General features: G+C 42.7%; 1 long non-coding RNA gene across 1 annotated transcript; it reads left to right on the top strand.

Annotated features, from left to right (window-relative positions):
* Positions 1–1,561: 1,561 nt before the first annotated feature.
* Positions 1,562–13,231, top strand: LOC309889410. The gene is made up of 3 exons (XR_014319230.1): positions 1,562–3,413; positions 3,840–4,062; positions 4,247–13,231. It is a non-coding gene; the product is annotated as an uncharacterized lncRNA (long non-coding RNA).
* Positions 13,232–14,897: the final 1,666 nt, after the last annotated feature.

Here is a 14,897-nt window from a genome sequence, read left to right as displayed (position 1 = left end):
GTTACTTGCTTTAGAGCTTATGAAGAAAGGGGGTAAAGACTTTCAAATTACTGCTCTGATTTGGGGGTTTAAGGAGTTGCTGTGAGTTTTCTTGTTTGTAATGATCTCCAACAGAGGTGCATCCTGAAGAGTTTACAGCTGCAGGGTGAGAGTGGATTGAGCTGGGCATAGCAGGTAAAAGCTGCTATATGGTGTTACTGTTTTCAAGAATCTTAATGGTAATTCAGGAAAATGATCTTAAATACATTATTTATTCTACTTTGTTCTTAAACAGAACTTGAAAAGGCACAGGTAAGAGCAGAAGGATTCTGTACCTCAAGTGTTCATAAATTATGGGAACACAGTTAAATGTCCAGGAGACCCTAGAATTCCTGCATTAACTTTCTTTTATTTTTCAGTGCAAGAAGAGTGCTTTCAGAGCAGTTGAGAACCTCTTCAGGTGTCCTAAGTATGTTCTCCAACTGAAACGTGGCAGCAGTTCAGTAGCAGTTACACAACAGAAGGGGGTTTGCACAGTACTGCAAGTCCTGGATTCAATGGAACTGGTTTTAGTAGAGAGAAAACCTCAGGTTTCTCCAGAACTTTTAACTCCTGTGAATGTAAATGAGGACTCATCTGCAGTACTGAAGAGGAAATTTACTCCTACTGTTGACACTGGACAGGAGGATTAGGATAGGGGACTTATTTCATTCTAGGCAGAGCACTGCCTTTGAAAAACTGCAGGCTGTCCACATACAGGACATTCCAGTTGTGGGAAAATGCCCCTTGGGAAGGCACACTAACAATGGGGAGAACTTGGTAAACAAGGGAAACACAAATGTGCTGCTTCTCAGCTGAGTGCAGGCATTTCTCTTCAGGTGACATGAATTAAGGTGTCCTTTGAAGACCATAGAGTTACTGCCAGACCACATTCCCATTTCTCTTGAGATCATAAATGCACTTGCACAGTCCAGAGCCACCCAAGTAGCTTTAGTCTCGGTCAAGTGGGAGAATATTTCTTCATTTAAAAATAAGAGTACTTCTTGGTCCCCTTGAGTCTTGCAGAGCTATTGGAGCGGTGCACTGAAGGTAAGCTTTCCCACCCACATGTTGCAAGAGACTGGCACATTGAGATCACTCAGGGGTCCAGGGCTGAACATAAAGCCTTTGGCTGGCTGTGATCTAGCCGTCATGTACCCAACAAGCACACCTCAGCAATTCCACGTGGAACAAGAAAGTTAACACTGGGGCTGCACTGGTTCAGATGTGCCCTGTGTGTGCATTGTGCTCATTGGCACAACGCTCAATTTCATGCCATGTTGCATAAAGCACGCAGGGTATCATGCTGAGGTTACACTGAGTACAGACCCTGCTCTCATGCCAGTAATCCTGGGAAGGTCTATTTTTGTTGTGTAGTGGTAAACCTGGGTTTGTAAATGATACTGGCTCACTCAGGAGCCAGTGTTCCTGTCCATGCCAGAGCAGTACTCCATGAGCTGGCAAATCCTTAAGCATGGTACTAGTTTTCAGTTATTTAAAAAAAAAAATAAAAGGGAGGGGAGGTATGAGGGGGTTAGGCAGGGATTTTTTTCTGATGGGTGACACCAAATTTAAAAGCTGACTAAAAATATCTCTTTGGGAAAGTACATTTTAGGAAAATATAAATGCTGTGATTAGGGTAATGTAACCCATCAGTTATGGCCATTTTCCAGCACAGTTCCTCGTCCCTGGTTGTGTATAGTTTTTTGTTTTGTTTTGTGGTTTGCGTGAAAAAGCACGTTGGACATAGGGAGACTGTGAAAGCTATAACCATAGGTAAAAATGTCACAGCTGCTTTTTTGTTAAATCATGCACCATTTATTTTCTAAAATTCCTGCAACTAAATTGTCAGTGCTGGAGTCCCAGGTTATGCATGTGTTCCCACTTCTCTGGCTACTTAGGTGCAGTGGCACAAAATTACTCCTTGCTTTCTACATGATTCAGTTTAAAATACAAACTTTGGCAGTGTGAGTACCCTGCAGCAGTATCGTTGGAGCATTCCTTAACATGCACAAGCTGTTTCCATGTTGGTAAGTAACACTGCAGTGTGAAAAAGCACCCAGCTGCAGGGATGGTGCCATTTGATAGTGTCTCCTGTGCTGGAATTCCCTGGTTTTACTCCCCTTGCCTTGGACTCTGGTGAGTGGTATTTTCCTGAGTTTTTTCTGTATGTTCTCACTCTATCATGTACCTGATTATTTTTTGTTTGTTTTTGCCATTTCTCTGCAAATACCTTTTCATGGAAAACGGGGAAGAACAGTAAGTACCTAGGTTCCTGGCCAAGTTTCCATTTGCATGGTTTCACTTGCTCTGTTCTGTCAAGTTACATGCAGTGTCCGAAGGATATAATTTAGCGGACTGCTGGTAACAAGCTAACCTTTACATCTTGGCCCCAGCCCACGTAGGTCAAGTTTATACAAGCCTGCTTCCTTAGGATGAATCCAGTGGCTAGTCTTTTACAGCCTTTGGTTTCCTGTTCCACCGCTTTATGACAAAATAATGTTATGCTGCTCTTGCAGACCCTTAAAAAGGGGTAATGTTGGGGGTGATTGCTTTATATCTGCTGAGTTGCACAGCCCAGAATCTTCTGAACATTGCTCTTCTATTTACACAAGACCTCGGGCTCTCAAGTGTCCTAACTGCTCAGGTTCTGGGTTCATCTATACCAGGGTGGCTTTGTATCCAGGAGAGCCTTTTGTGGCATGCATTCCCAGAAGGTGCATAACCCAAGCTTTGCATTCTCAGAAAATGTAGCTGTGTGATGTGGGCTTGGTGGCGTGGCTCATTTAAGGAGCTTGCTGTTATCTTTTGCCCCTTGCACTCCTGTGCCACAGTACACGGTTCCCTGGCATGCCAACGCTGCCATCTGCAGCGGCACAGAGATTAGTCAGGGTGTTATGTGCCCTGCCCTGTGTGCTTTTCTTTGGCCTGGAGTGGAAGCAGGAGGGGTTTGTAGTTCTGTGGCTCTTTTTTTTTTTTTTTTTTTCTTTAAACCTGGATCACGTCAGTGAGGTGGTTGAGAGCATTTGAAACAGGGCAGTAAAAATCAGCGATCAGCTGCACAGCAGAAGTTGGCCTCTGGGATGGTTGCTGAAGCTTCTGTCTTGTTAAACCATACACTTAAGGATGCAGTTCATTTTGTAGGGGAGGAGCAGCACCGTGTCCCTTGTGTATGATTGCTATTGTTAACTGTGTTTTTTCTGCTTTAGGCCCCTGATACAGGACGCAGCCAAATGCTTTGCTGCATGTAGCCTTCTGACTAGGGAGTGGCAGCTTGAGAAACCCTGATGCCTGTAAGCACAGGGGGAGAAGAGATTTAGAGATGTTGGAGGAGTTTTCCCAAAGTGTTGCCTTTTATAACTGCTACGGAGAGTACTAACTTCTTACCTTATAATGTAAGTATCTCTCACGGTTAAGGAGTTCTGTCGCCCCTGCACACCTAGCTAAATACACCTTTTATATTTAATGACAGAGTAGATCTACACAAAGAATTAAGTACTGAAATGATTCACGTGATAGATGTTTTTCATGTCAATATTTTCCAGTGGTCCTGATAAAAGTGAATCAGTTTCATTACAGTGGACTTCCTTACTATGTAAATATGATTTACTGCCTCCGCTCTGGTAATGGTGAATCTTGTCCTCTGGTGAGCCTGTCTCTCAAAGTGAGCCTGGTGAGGATGACGCAGTGGCAGCCATTTCAGAATGAAATGTGTAGTGGTTTTACTGTTACGGTTCTGCTTTAGTCAATGTCAGCTATAATAGTAATTGCATCCCTAAAGAGATTATTGCTGCTGTTAAACTTTCTGGAAAAACAAATAGGTAGAGGCAGATGCAGTCCTCATGTGAATTGGCCAGAGGGTGTTGCACAGCCAAGTGGGTACTGCATCTCATGTGAGATGAAGGACATCGGTGCTTTATGAGTCTGTGGCAGTGAAGTCCATTGACCTTCCTGCAAATTCCTGCCTGCTGAAAGCTCCTCTTGCCTCTTGGTTTTGTGAGTGGAGCAACTACTGGCATAATGCTTCCGGCTGGAAACAAGCAGGTAAGGAAAGGGAGTTGATTTAGTGGGTACCCTGAACCAATGAAAATGAATTATTTTGTTTACTCTTAATTTATAAATATTACTCACATATTTATAAACCAATGCATCATATTGTAAATATTCATAAACGTGGACATAATAAATGTGTATGTATTTGTATAATATGTATCACCCATATTTATAGGTATATAAGATTGCAGTTTATACGTATATAAATCAATAAGCCAGGGGAATCAAGGAAAAATAGAGAAGTGTGTTGCCAACGGGATCCTGGGATGGAGCAGCTGTTCCCTGTTGAGAACAAGTCAAAGGTGACAGTCTGGTCCCAGGTGAGTATGGCTCGTGCAAATTTTCTTGTTTTGTTAAAATTTCTAATTATTTCTCTCTTTCCAGCTCTCATCCTTGAGCAGGTTCTTTGGCTGTGGGTTAACCTTGTCAGGAATATCAAGGCATGTGACATACTTGGCCACAGAAGTCGGTACGTGTGGGGTCTCTCACAAGTTCCTGTCAACACTTCAGCACTGCAGCTCTCCAGAATGGATAACGTTGCTGCCATTCATTCTGAGTGGCATCATGGTCTCCTTTACATGGGTTTTACACTATCTCAGTTATCTCAACCTTTTGCTACAGTCAGTTTTTCATTATCTGAAGGTAAATTTAGGTACAAGTCATGACAGGCAAGGTCCTGGCTTGGAATATGCCTGCCTTCCTGTAGCACTCAGTCACACTCTGGTATGGGTAGATTTTCCTCTTAGGTACAGTCAATTTGCCAGTCTTATTCCTCCCAAAGCCATTTGCAGCTGAATTTTCTATCTTTTCCAGTTCTTTACCTTCACGGCTTCCAGGTAATGTGTACCTTTGGGGCACAGTGGGATGGCTAGCCCAGGCTTCCCCAAAATTACTGCTCAGCAGTCAGGCATTGATATAAATACAACGTATTATTTTGCTCGTGCCCACCAACCATGAATGGTTTTTTGATTTGTCACCACTTTCTTTCTAAATAACACCCAGGTTATCCAAACTTTGTTCTCCCTGCCATATGCAGCACCATGCACTCTGTATTCACTCTGTAGGTTACACCCTGATACTGGTGATACTGGTGGCTACAGAATTCCAGCTATTACATCCCATCATTAGAAAAAAGGAGGGGAAAAATAAATCTTTCTCTTTTATTTTAGGATGCCCTGACTGGCTCCAGAGCTGGTGCAGGAGGTTGTGAGCAGCTGCTGCCCTCTGTCCTGTTTTCTCCTGCCCTGGATGGTGGGACAGCAGCACCCTATGGTGAGGGGGCACCACTCACAAGCTGCTCCCGTCTCTGTCTGAACAGGCATGGTGCTTCTGTCCCTGTCTGTTCCTAGGTCTGTGTCCCCCTTCCTGAAGCTCACTTCTTTTATTGTTTGAAAACAGCTCTTCTAACGAATATGACCCTTTTAGCACATGCAGTTCTTAGAGTCCTTAGGTACAGGAGGGCTTGGATGTGTCTTGGCATGCCACCAGAAGACTTTTTTTTCATGGGTGACTGAAGAAATCTGCTCTTCCATATATAGTTTGTAACAGAGGGGACATGAATGTGGACAAAACCAAAGAAATACCTTTGTAGAGACTTGATGAGCTTGCAACATGAAGATGGGCCTAACCTTTTTCAAAGGATCCTTCAGAGGAAGTGTTAGGTGGGGGGAGGGGAGAAACTTCTGACCTTTTTCTACTTTCTAGTGAACGTTTGAGCTAAATAACAGCTAGAGAAGCCCTGCATGTTATGTGTAGTAATCAGTTAGAGCGAGGGTTGGATGCAGCTACAGTGGGAGGGAACGGCACGGTTCCTTCATCACAGAACCACAGCACCCGTAACACTAATGGGCAGGGAGACAGGCTTGGTGCCTCCACCTCTCGCTCAGGTCACACATCTGAAGCCTTCAAATACTACATGGTGCTGCAAAATGCAAGTCAGAGGTGTTCTGAAGTTGGAGAGGCTGCTCTAGCTGCTGAGCTGTTGTACTGGTGGGTCTCCAGCAGAGGGGAGCTCTAAGAGTGTTCAGGCATTGCTTTAGTGTTTGCTTTTCCAGAATCACAGAATGGCTTGGGCTGGAAGGGACGTAAAGGATCACGTAGTTCCAAACCCCCTGCCATGAGCAGAGATGCCACCCACGAGATCAGATTGCCCCAGGCCATGTCCAGCCTGGCCTCAAACACCTCCAGGGACGGGGCATCCACAACCTCTCTGGGCAGCCTGTGCCAGGGCCTCACCACCCTCTAAGTGAAGAATTTCCTCCTAATCTCTAATCTAAATCCCCCCTCTTTTAGTTTAAACCTATCCCCCTTGTCCTATCATTATCTGCGTGAGCAAAGAGTCACTCCGTCTTTTTTTTTTTTTTTTTTTTAAGCCCCCTATAAGTACTGAAAGGCTGCAATGAGATCTCCCTGGAGCCTTCTCTTCTCCAGGTTGAACAACCCCAGCTCTCTCAGCCTTCCTTCACAGGAGAGGTGCTCCAGCCCCTTGATCATCCTTGTGGCCCTCCTCTGGACCTGCTCTGACAGCCCCACATTCTTGTGCTGGAGGCCCCAGACCTGGATGCATTACTCCAGGTGGGGCCTCACAAGGGCAGAGCAGAGGGGGACAATCACCTCCCTCCACCTGCTGGCCACTCCTCTGTTGGTGCAGCCCAGAACACAGTTGGCTTTCCGGGCTGCAAGCATACACTGCCAGCTCATGTCAAGCTTTCTGTCCACCAGAACCCCAAGTCCTTCTCTGCAGGGCTGCTCTCAATGAGTTTTTCTCCCAGTCTGTACTCAGGGCCAGGATTGCCCTGTCCCAGGTGCAGCAGCCTGAATATGGAATCTCTGTTGTTATCATAGAATCATCTAAGTTGGAAAAAACCTTCAAGATCACCAAGTCCAACCATCAGCCTGACCTACCAAGTCCCATCACTAAACCACATCCCTTAATGCCACATCCACACATTTCCCAAATACCTCCAGGGTTGGGTATTCACATGGTCTCTGAGAAGAAATCATCACTAATGTCCAAACTAAGCCTCCCATTGAGAACTTCCAGTTGCATCCTATCGCTTGACATCTAACTAAGCAGCCCAAATTCCCCCAGCTGCTCCTCATAACTCTTATTTTCCAGTCCCTTCACCAGTTTCATTGCTCTCTCTGCACGTGCTCAATCTGTTCCACATCCTTGCAGGGCAGGCCCAAAACTGAGTACGAAATTTGAGGTGCAGTCTCACCAGGGCAGCATGCAAGGGGATGATCGCTTCCCTGGTCCTGCTGGCCACACTAGTTCTAATCCAGGCCAGAATGCCATTTGGCCTTCTTGGTCACCTGGGCATGCTGCTGGCTCGTGTTCATAGATGTTCTTCCAGACAAGAATAGCCAAATGTCATAATATAGGAAGAGAGATTTGAGATGTTACCATTGATTAGTAACTTCCAGTCCATGACCAAAATATATGGAAGAAATAACTGAATACGTTGTCTAGCGTTTATTATGGATTGAAACTAAAACACTTACTGAGTTTGTGTGTAGAGTGAAAGGGATTCATCTCACCAGAATTCAGGCATGCAACAGATTCCCAGCCCTTGCCTAGCCTTTGCTTACAATCCATGGAGGGGATTGCGTACATCACAAGGGTTATCCATCCAATCCCTCTTTTCTTGATTTGGGAATCTAAGTTTGCAGAACACAGGCTAGCCAGAGCCTGATCCCAAACATTATTTGTGCATATATAATTATTCTCATGTGTAGTCCCCTATTTTTGACAGTTAATGACTAGACAGTTAATTATGTGAGTAACTATTATGCAGGAATGGGCTCAATTCTCATTGCTTGTGTTACAGAGAGACTAATTTGTCTCTGGAGATGTCTGTTCCTCCTACAGAGGGACTACAGAGGGAGCAGAGGCTAGAGCAGTTCATAGGTAGACTTCTAACCTACACACGTAGCTTAGGTAAATCTCACCCATTGTGTCTACCACTAATGTTACTAATATTGGGTAATACCTGCTTCATCTCTAAAGGTCTGTAGGTACTTATCAGATTTTATGGGATCTGATTTCACAGCTGATGGCATAAGGTGTAACAATTACTTATGTAATTAGTAGGTAGTCATTAGCTTTTCTAAAATCAGAGGAATTCCACGTGGGAGCAATTGCATGTGTGTAGGTAGGTTAGGCTGTTGTTGGCTGGAGATCTGTTAGGAAGCACTACATAAAAACAGTCACTGTAAGCGATGATGGAAAATGTATTGTGTTCTAATATATAGTGATTCTGTATTACATGTTCTGTTGGGAACTCTCCTACACAATAATTGTTTTTAACAAAAACTGAAAAAAAAGTGTTTGAACAAAACATCAAAAATTCCTGTCCTTGACTTCAGAACAGTCATTTACTACTCAGGACCTGTATTTTCAAAACTGAAATTTTCAAAACTCCTATCAGTTTGCAGAAACAGAGCAAACTAGTGACCAGCTCAAGCAAAAGACTTCCATGGTCCAATCCAAGATTTCCATGGCATCTGCCATAAATGGCTACAAAGAGCAAATAATTTCTGTCTATCCTTTCCACAAAATATAGGCAATATCAAAAACACGAGTAGGATTTACATCCTCCTCTTCTGCAGGAATAAACCCTTTTGAACCAGTTTCCAAAACTGTGTCCACAGCACAAGAAGAGTGATTTATTTGAAGGCAGAGAAACACCACAAGAATTACTAAAGGATTAGAGGAACAAGGTTGGGAAGATAAGTCAAGGTTATTACAGGCATGGGGATATATTCATGGCATCAGCATATACTGTGGCTCTTTCAGAACAGTTTCCAGTCTACACAAGACCGTATAGAGCTATCTGCATGGTTTTAAGTATGATCAGCACTTGAGCTCTGTTTTGAGTTAATAATATGGAAAACCTGCTGTGTGATTCCTTGCCGTAATGACCTGTTAGTATACACATGGGCTTTCAGGCTATGAAAATGACCCATGATTTATAAAATATCCTCTTCCTGTTTGCAGTGATGCAGTAAAATACTGAGTCATCTCTAACCCTTTAGCTTTCCCTGTACAGGGTTGTTCTTGTTTGCTATGTCTCCTACTGTTTGGGTTGATGATAACGCACAGCAGTTTTCACTTGAGCTAGTTCCAGTGGTATCACTTCTGGATGAATTATTACCCTTTCTTAGGGAAAAGTTTTGAGTTACATCACAGTTGATTTGAATTACAATAAAATACAAAACAATGAGCAGTCTGTGTAGTTTTGATGAAATTATTGAGCTTTGACTTGGGGGATTAATTACCTGCATTCACTGCAAGCTCTATTTCTTGATTCCCTAAAGCAAGGTTAAATTATGTCAGTATTATACTCCTTATCTTTTCCACAGAGGAGGCTCTGATTTGCTTTTATTTTTCCCTGTGATGACCAATCCATGTATACAGATAGATAAGTACAGGAAGGTCAAGGTCTAGTCTCATCTTGATGAGAATGTTTCTTGCTTTGTTTAAACAAAGCCAAGCTGTAAAGAAAGTATGCCCTAGATCTCTGTTTCAGATCTACTGTTATCAAGACTTACATCAAGAATTCATTCCATTCTGAAATTATATCCCTTACTCTTACAATCTAGTTCAACTCTAAGAATGGTTTGGGTTCTATCTACTAAAATAGTTTTTTTGTTTGTTTGTTTTTCTAGTAACAAAACCCTGTCATCCAAAATTCTATTTGTCTATGAATTTGCCCATCACCTTACAGATCATGGTCCCTTATGAAGATCTTTTCAGCCATCTACACAAACGGCTCTGATTTTCTAGGACTTGCACTGATTTGTTTGTATGTCCTAACTCTATGCCTTAAGCATGTCATGGCAGCAACCACTCCTGTCCTCATCTTTTCCAACATAATATGGGCAACTTCCCATTTTGCATATCAACTTAAAGTGGCTTCTTGCCCAACAGATTGCTTTGCATGGCATGCCAAGGCACCTAATTCTCTTCCTACAGTGTAAGGAGCTCAGGGACCCAAGTTCTGGCTTTAGCTAGAATGTGGCTATGCAATGCTCCACCAGACTGTATTTCTGACGTTTGGAGCGAGTCCCTAATGCCACTGAAATCTCAGCAGTGTGCTATCGGACCCTTCAGTGGGTCAGATCTGACCCTATCTGACCCCTACTCCTTCAATGGAGTAGGTGTGTGAAAACTGAACGTAAATCCTTTCATCAGGCTGGCACAGTTGGGAATTGTATCCCTTGTCTACAGAGTATAGTGCAAGTTTGAATAAAGCATGATGGTAGCTCCCATTTCTCATTCAGAGCTTAGTTTAGTTTAGCTTTGTCTGAAAACATTTACAGTGGCCGTGCTGTCTGGTGAGCATGCTGACAAAAAGCTGGAGACTGCAGATGTTTGTTGTTGTTGATTCCTTTCTGCCACCAAGACATTCCTGCTTATCTCTTGCCCGGTGTCACAAGCGACTTATTGGTCTTTCCTATCACTGGGTTCAGCTGCTTCAGAGCAAATTCCCATATGAGCTGTGCCACTGTAAAGTCATCACACCTTCCTATAAACAAGTCTTTTTCGGATATTTTCCCCCAGAGAAAGAGGAAAGAAGATGGAACAACCAAAATGACATTCTGAGGTAAAAGAGCCAGCAATTTTCCAGATTTGAAAGGCAGTGCCTCTGGATCCCCACAATTTGCAATTGCTTTGTCAAGACATAGAATTTTTCAAAACCTTTGGCAAGGGAAACATGCATGTGACATGTTGTTTCTCCTCGTGGAACATTTTAATGGCTATGTTCAGCTCTCCCAGTGGGATCGTACTTTCTTAGAGCAGGAATTTGTCACCACTTACTTGACTCGGATGAACTCTCTGCCAAAATCAACAAGGAAGGAATTGGCAGGACGGACGTTAGCAATAGGGAAATTGTGACATGTTTGAAGAGAACACATGCTCGGAGGAGGAGCTACTTCTGTTTCAAAATGCAACATCTTATCTTCAAAACAAGCTTTACTCTTTCCTGCAGATGTCTCGCCTCTGCCTTGCAGCAATGCTAAGATGTTTTATCTTGTGAAAAGCCAAGGGAAAGAGATCTTACTACAGTGAAAATACGTACTCACATGCTATTTAAACACCGGTCATTCTATTCAGCTGAACTAAAACAAGCATTACAGCCAGGTGGGACTGTGATGATTAGAAGTCTCAGCAGTTATTACAGGGTTTGTTTTTCTACTGAATCAACACATGCTGCAGACTCTAAGCTGAAGGGAGGGAGGACATACTTGTACAACAGCAGACAAAAATACCACTCATTATCCTTCTGCTTACTGGCCAGGGGTGACTTGGGACAGACAAGTTTGTCTTCCAGGAGAAATCAGCAGTGCAAAACCTGAGTGGATGAAAAATCCCAGTTTTTAACACACAAAGATCAAACTTAAAGCAGTAGAGATGCTAAGCAGTGTGCAGAGCACTGGTATTTCTCAGAAATTTAACTGAAGACAAGTGCCCAAGAGCCCAAGAGCTGACTTCAGGTGGCAGTGAAGCTGCAGTCTTCTCGTCAGTTGCCCCTGAAACATCCCAACCAAAATTAATAGTGTTCCATGTCTGTCCAAGGCTGAATAGTCACTCACACACAAAGAGGAATATGTAGGGGGCTTTTAAAAAAGCTGATAACTAGGAGAAGAAAACTTGAATTGTTGAGCTATGACTGGAATGTCCTCTTCTAAAATGCCAAACAGCCGTGTGTTTTTTAGGTCAAAAGCTAACCAGATGAGCTATGAGCTCTTGTTACTTCTTCTGTTCCTTCACAGTAAAAATCCAGAGTGCTTTTAAAATGCTGAGAACACAGCAGCAATTGAAAAGAAGGGGTGTGAGGAAAGGCTGTAGTGAGTAAATGTTAAATATTTTTATAAAGCCAAATGGATGCTGATGGTGGTCTTGCATTTGCAATCTCAGCCAAAAGCCAGTGGTAAGTTTTCTCAACCAAGACCTTTATACACTCTGCCTTTCAGACTGGTGGAAGAACACCTGGCCTGGTAAAATCCAAGAGTGGCTTTAAGGAGAGAGGGAGGAATAACTTAAACAGCTGCTTGAATGTCTTATTTTCAGCTTTGTTGCAGTGTAAGCATGTCTCACTGCCAGCGTGTGCAGTGCACGTGTACGTGTGAGGCTGTTCCTACCATTGCTGTTACTGGATCTGTGCACTACAGGATCACCAGGCACATGGGTTTTGTTCCAGTTAGGTGTGGGCACATGACTGCATTTCTCCTGAATCACTCCAAATCTCTGCTTTGGAGTTCAAAGGAGTTTTGCCACAGCTGGCACCTGATCTGACATAAAGTGACGGTGTCACAGAGAGACAGTTGCTGTAATTTCATTAAGTGTCTCGGTACAAAATTAAATTTAAAAACTTTTGAAATTTTAACTGCACAAATAAGGGCTGTGTCTGCACCTTGGGTGGCGGAGCTATGTGGTGTGGATTGTAACATATCTGGTCTGGTAGAAGGGACCCCCATGTCACACTTATTGTGTTACCTAGCCATAGGCAGAGAAGAGGAGGGCGAGCCTTGTCTTTTATAGCTGCTGAGAATGGAAAGCCATCCCTGGTAGTGAAAAAGCCAGCGCTATTTGAAAACTGCTGTTGGAGATTATTTAACCATCATCTGCATGTTAAATCTCTGTAAAGATCCTGCATTATTGCATAAAGTAATGACAAAGAGCAACATCAAACTGCTACCACGTATTAACAGTGAGATATAAACAAGATGTGGCACAGGCATTTGTATAACTGTACATTGCTGAGCTGAGCCAGGGTACAACTATTGTCTGCTCGGATCTTTTAACTGGCCCGAGACCAAAATATACTCTTAATATCCAACAGACTCCAATGCCCAGTAATGACAGGGTTCTCCAGTGAAATGTTAACCACATCAGTAAACAATTAGCTAAATAGGTGCTGGGTTCTTCTGGTTAAAAGAAAACTAGACCTTCATTAAATTCTAAGATAAGGGTAGAAAAATAATTTTCTTTATGTAATCTGGTTATCTGCCATATCTGCTTGTAGACTGGACAATTCGGACCTGTTAATTTGTTGACATAACTGAAATTGCAGTCTATGTTATATAAAATACAGGTCATTGCTTTGTTTTTGTTTTTGTTTTAATCTGTTTGGTGAAATTAAAAGTAAATCAGGTAAGCAATGCACTTTGTGAGATCTCTGTTTGTGCACTCTCCCTTTGCGTGCAGTCCAAACAAGGAACACAAGATCTGTTTTACTTCATCATGTTGCAACCTGGGTCATGGACTCAGAAAGCAGACAGCAGCTCTGGTGTGAAATCACAAGCCTCTTCTTGCGTCTGCCTCCAGAGCGACTGCCTACGTCCCTCACACTGTGCAGGCTGCAACATCCCCGAAACCAAAGATCAGCAGAGTTATCCATCTCACCATACTCAGAACGTAGCTCATTATCAATTATAAATATGCATATGTGGATGTGCTTGAACACCTTTATTCACCTGCATAAATCAACATAAGACACACAACTGCCAAATGTATTCACCTATAATGAACACCTACCTGGATACACAGCTGGTTTGAAACAAGACCAAGCAGGTGATTATGTAGAGCAATAACCAACCTGTGCAAAGCAGAACAGCCACAGTCATTTGGCCTACTTTTTCAACCTGCAGAAGTGGTACCTGTTCTGCTCATGTCTATACGTTTCCTCTACGTATTTCTGTTCATTGCTATGTATTGTGTTCCTTTGAAGATTTATTTAGAAACTTTGTGTTTCTGTTCTACCTCATTGGAAGGATTCTCTATTTAAAATAAAAGTATTTTTATGTTCTAATAAAAATCCACTTTCTGGAGTTAAAAGCTTTATGCTCTTGGACATTTGTTTCAAGAGGAAACTGGAGGCAAGTCCACCTCAGATATCTGCTGATTCTACCATGGTGCTAATATCATTACATATGTTTATTACCTCCAAAATAAACTTGCCTGCCTTTAGATGTCTTGCAGCATTATAATGTGAATTCATTACTTAAAAGCTGGAAACAGTGTCGTGCTGCCCAGTGCTTAGTGTATTGATTTGCACATTTATAAAGCAAGAGCAAATTGCACAATGTAGTGATTTGAATTTAAACCCATTGCTAAACTTTGGCCTGGAAGCATCAAATTGCACTTATGATCATTCATATTTACATAAGCTGAGTGCAGAGGTAAAGAGTACTATAAGGGCAAGGCAGAGGAGAAAGACTTAAAAGCACTTCCCTAGCGCTGGGTTGAATTTGTGTGCATTAATCAGTCTGATTTTTGCACTTGTAAATACTAGAGTTTTTGCAAAATTTGCTGCATGGGGCCCTTTACAACAGGTGCAGGGCTTGACCACAGCATATTTGCTTCCCCTATATCTATTAATGTGCCACTGTGTAATTTTTGCAGTGTTTCACATAGCGTGGATTAAACAAATAGGAACACGTGCCTCCCTATTCCTTCTGCAGAAGCAGCAAGGGGGGAGGAAGGGCAAAAGAAGAAGTGAGTATTTCTGCTGGCAGAAATTAAAAACAGCTACAGAACACCCAAAGAGCTTTTCTTTGAACAACATACTGATGTGTCTGTCTACTGCTGAGTCCCACTGCACTATAGCAACTCCTGTATGTATACACATAAGTACACACATACGTATATACAGAATATCTAGGCTAGGTTTTCTTATGAAGATAGTTTCTGTCTCCTTACACAGCACTGAAATAGTTAGTGACAGAATATATGCCTTTCACCCTTTGTCTACATGTATATACACAGCTATGCCAAACTCCCCAAACACTGTAAACCTTACTCAAGGCACGAACTGACT

This window comes from Aythya marila, assembly GCF_965140915.1.
Source record: "Aythya marila genome assembly, chromosome: 1".
NCBI classification, from domain to species: Eukaryota; Metazoa; Chordata; class Aves; order Anseriformes; family Anatidae; genus Aythya; species Aythya marila.
Note: the sequence above shows the minus strand (reverse complement) of the source record. Positions and strands in the feature narration are given on the sequence as shown.